The following is a 5091-nucleotide window of genomic DNA, read 5'->3' on the forward strand; positions in this document are numbered from 1 at the left end:
TGGGCTGCTGGGCTGCTGGGCTGCTGGGCTGCTGGGCTGCTGGGCTGGGCGTCACTCCTTCAACTCACTGACCCGTGGAATAAACTGTTCAACATCAAATTTTGGCTCTAAGTAAATTTATTTCCGTTGATTGCATGAGTTCAGGAGGGAATGGATGTGCTCAGTGTTTCTAAGGTTATGTGCTGTGATTTTGCTTTTCTATGGTGCAATGATTCATAGGGAGTGATGGGACACATCTTCTCCCGTAGCTGGTGGTGAGAAAAAGACCTGGGAAAGCTCCCAACAGCCCTCCCAGCCTGAGATGGGCATTAGGAAGGAATTCTTCTCATTGCAGGTAGGGATGCACTGGCACTGCTGCCCAGAGAGCTGTAGGTGCCCCATCCCTGGAGGTGCTCAGGGCCGGGTTGGAGCCCTGGGAAGCCTGAGCTGGTGGGGAGCAGCCAGCCCATGGCAGGGGGATGGAACTGGATGACCTTTAAAGTCCCTTCCAACCAAACCATGCTGTGATTCTACGGAGATCCTATGACTCAAAAGCCCTTTTGCTGACTCTGAAGCCCTGTGGGCTGCAATGGCCATGCCCTGGGTAGCTCCTGGTGATACGTGGTCTGCTGGAGTTGTAACAATATTTAAGCATCCTTAATGGATTGCAAAGCATTTCTGGGTCAGGAAAGAAGGCAGGGAAATTATTCATTCATTGAGTGGGATGCACAAATGTACAATTCATGCATCAACTCTTGCGTAGTTCATTTTCTTTTAATTAAATGCAGCTTATGAAAGATTTTAAGAGTTCTTCCAGGATTAGCATTGCTTTTGCTTCACGAAGACTCTGATCTGCTCCTGAATTCAGTGCACTCTATTAAAAGTTAATATTCAGCCATGTACACTGCTGTCTGCTGTGACCTTCTGGACAGTAATCTGTTAAAAATAAGCACAAATGTAGTCCCAAAGAAATGCAGGCATTGAGCTGTGAGTAGCTTTAAAGGAAGAGTTTCATTCATTTAAAGCACATTCAATGTCACAGTACAGTATGAAGGATGAAGGAACAAAGGGCTCAAAATAAACCCTAACTGGAATCCCAGATGGAGGGGAAGGGAAGGGAAGGGAAGGGAAGGGAAGGGAGGGAAGCGCACGGAATGGCCCAGGAGCGGCAGTGCAAGACCAGAAATGCCACACCTGGGTTCCCCACGCTCAGCAGCCACAGCCTGGTGAGCAGCGTGGTTGCATGGGAGCCTGTCTGCAAGCAGGCAGCACTTGGCTACCTACAGCACATCTTACACACGCCTGTCTCAGACTCCCAGACCACAAACCCACCATTTATTAACACATGCTATCCCATTTACAAGCACACTCCCAAGACAAGGAGCTGATCTCATGAACGCTTTCTTTAAAGAAACCCTCTGGATACTGAAGTCTGATATCACTACAAACTGGGGGTGGGGAATGAAATCCCATCTCTTCTTTTTCTTGATCTGAGCCTAAATGGCTCAGAACTCCTAAATGGAGTTTGCAGTGTAGAAAATATAAATGACAAAAATGCCAGCTTGGTGGGAAGTGAATGTGAGATGGTGCAGCAGAGATCTGCACTGCACCATGTTATGGCTGAACGAGCTCTGCTCTGTGCACCAAATTGGAAACTACTCTGCAAAATGCTGGAGATAAAACAAAGATTCAAAAGTTGTTGTAGTTATATGTAGTTATTAATTACAGGAGAGAGAACTAAATGAAATCAGCTCCATCTGGAAAGCCAGGAAAGCCCTAATAATCAGCATTACTGGGCTTGGCCAGGCTGCTGCAGTGTAATATTCAGAATAACTTTGAATTACCTCTGGCCCCAAAGCAAATAGCTCCTGCCAGAATGGCTGCATACATAAATGTCCTTTCTCTCTGGCTGGATAATATGGGAATTTGATGGAATATGTCTTGCAAACGAATCCTTGGAAAACATCTGCACAGCTACAGTACTTTTGCTGTGCTCCATTACCCAGTACACACAGAAACCCTCCTGTGCTTTCTTCTTTCTTTCTCCAGAGCAGCCCCATCTGGACCAGGTAACAGTGAATTCACTCCCCCACGCCTGCTGGAGCTGTTTTATTGGGTCTTTGAATGGGGTTTTTGAGCTGCTTGTCCAAGTCCAATGGAAGAATCAGAGAATCATTAAGGTCAGAAAAAACTTCAGATCACCAGGTCTGACCCCAGCCATCCCACCATGTCCACTGACCACGGCCCCAGGTGCCACATCTCCACAGTTCTGGAATACCCCCGTGGATGGTGACAGATGAGCTGTGAAGTCCTTGAATCAGAGGACATCCATCTGCCTGGTGTGCTCAGCATCCTCAGCATCACAAATGGCACTTTGCCTTGATTTTTCATTTTCAGCCATCCAGTCTGTTTGGAGAGGTTAAATCAAGTGATTCCTATCCAGAGATAGGGGCTCACATAGGGTTTGTTGTCTGATGGCCTCCTGTTCCAGAAGTACCCACTCAATCAGCAAAGGAGGTGCAATAACAAACATATCACCTGTTTTGAACTGTTCTCATACTTACTGGTGACAATGAAGGAAATCAAAGGTGCTTGCATGGAAGAAAGTGGGAAAGGACAGAATTATTTTAATTTTCCATGGAGCAACAGAAACACTGAGGAGCAAATGGATACGTGGTGCTTTCTGGGGACACCTGACCATCTTTATGTGGTTTTTATAGCCCTGTTTGTAATCAAATCAGGCTGCCTCAGCTTCAGCACAGAGGAATGTAGCAGTGTTTGCAGTCAAATTGTGCAGGAAGCAAACGCAAAATCGTATTGTAATTGTTAATGTAAATTCCTTCTCTCCATACGATGGTCTCCAGTGGGTTGCAGTAAGCCTGCACTTTGTGTAGGCACTCACACCTGTGCTCACACAGTCCAAAATGCACTGAGAGCTTCCTCCCAGGCACAAGGAAGAGCTTTATGCACTCCTGCTAGGGGAGTGCAGGAGCTGGCTTAGTGGAGGATCAGCCTCTGCTGTTTCATGGGAATACTGCATTTTTTTTCCATGTAGTTTAACTCCTTGCAGCTGCTGTGCAATGCTGCTAGTCGCTTTGTTTAGCCTGATGACAGACACTGAGACAACTGCTTTCTCATGCGAGCAGCTCTTAGTGTTGCTCATGGGCTGGGATGGGGCATGAGAGCTGCACAAGCTGCACAGCTCCTTCCCCACAAGCCGACCCAGGCAAGGCAATCACCTGCGGTCAGCACAGGTTTGTTCATGTCTGGGGAGAGGTGCTCCCAAGCTTTGATGCTGCTGCCCCATGGTCAGGGTGTTGGGAAGGCTGGTGAATGATCCTGACTCATAGATGGGCAAGACTCGGTGGTTTTAGCTGGCTGTCCATCGCTTGCTTTGTTCTGATGAAAAGCAACGGCTTAGAGAGAGCAGCTGGTGGAGCCACCACCAAAACGAGTCTTTTCTCTTCACGAGAACCAGTGCTACGTGCTATATGTGCCATAAAGTGCTAGCACACAGCTGAGCCCTTCCGACACCATAGCAAGTCAATGCCCAAGGAGGCTTTGGATGCCCCATCCCTGCAGGCATTCAGGACCAGGCTGGATGTGGCTCTGGGCAGCCTGGTCTGCTGGTTGGCGACCCTGCACACAGCAGGGGGGTTGAAATTAGATGATCACTGTGGTCCTTTTCAACCCAGGCCATTCTATGATTCTGTAATTCTATGATACAATTCTGTAGGCTTAGCTCTGCTTTGCAGGGTAGGAGCTCATGAGTCCCGTTCGTAAATCACGCTCAGGCTTTATGGTGAGAAAGCACCGTGTGGTCCGGTCTGCACGCAGGGCTGACCTGCTCAACTCTGTGAGAGCAACAGCTGTTCCAGCAATGTAAGTGGGAACCAAAACTGCTGAGATTTGCAGAGCTTTATGCGGTTGTCATTGGTTTTCTTGGCTGGTAATGCGAGCAGAGAATAATAACACTTGAGTCATCCGAAGCTACAATAGTAATAATAATAATAACAGGATTCCAAAGGTTTTATTTTGTGTGTATCCTGCTATTATTGACTTGCCCTTTGAAATTATTTTTCTGGGAATAATAGAGCTTCTTTTTTGGACTGGGGGCTGGGGTCAGCTTCATTTGTCTTCCACCTATTTAAAAGAGAGAGAGGAAATAAAAGCAGGCAAACACCGTTCCGACTTCTGGAGTTTATCATTTCAGTTCGGATCTTCTTACAGAGCTGACAATCTGCATTTCAAAGGCTTCAGACCTCTTTCTCTATCGTTTATTAGTAAATGATACGTAGCAGTCAGATCCTTTGACAACAAAGGATCACACTCCCCAGCAGAAATAGAGTTCCATGATGCTGGAGAGCCTTCTGCCTGCATGGAATGATTCTTCTTTTCGGCTGCACTCAGGCAACTTAGGTTTGGAAACAAAACATTCTGGTAGGAATCCAAAACCTCTGTAACAGACCCCCAGGCCTGGGATTTGTCTAATAGTTTGCTATTAAAGAGCTCTTTGGTTGGAATGAAGTACCAGACAGTGTTTTCCTCGTTCAGCTCTTGGACTATTATTTTCCTCCTTTTCTTTTTTTTATTTTAAATCGGCATTTGAACCTTCAAGACAAACTTGCTGTCAAAATGATGGAAATCAAGGGGAAGGGTGCAGCTTACCAGATTCCTGAAGCCTGACTTCTGCTGGGTGTAGGGATGGTGGGGAAGCCCTCCTTTCCCAGTCACAAAGTGTGATCACCCTATGCTGAAGGCCAGCAGTGCCAATGAACATGAGTTAGGGCTGCCTTGGAGCTGTGTGCTGCTCCCAGAGAGACACAGGCTGCCATAGGGTTCTGGTGCAGAGCAGCTCATCAAGCAAGCCAAGTACCTCAGCTGAGCTTGCTTTGCTCAACTGCACTGATCTACTGCTGCCAAATAGCTGGCCTGCGCTCTGTATCTCTTCCTATATGGTTAAAGATCATTCTTCACAATTCCATTCCTGTCAAGAGCTCCAAGGCTGCATAGCTCTGCAGTGCCACTGAAAAGTACTTATTGTTTCTTTTATTTCAGTGGTTTGCTTGTGAAATCTATGCTTGAGGAGGGGGGAGGAAAGTCCCGGAGCAG

Source organism: Centrocercus urophasianus, unplaced genomic scaffold, assembly GCF_019232065.1.
Source record: "Centrocercus urophasianus isolate 14NV4802_14NV808 unplaced genomic scaffold, USGS_Curo_1.0 seq_16, whole genome shotgun sequence".
Lineage (NCBI taxonomy): Eukaryota > Metazoa > Chordata > Aves > Galliformes > Phasianidae > Centrocercus > Centrocercus urophasianus.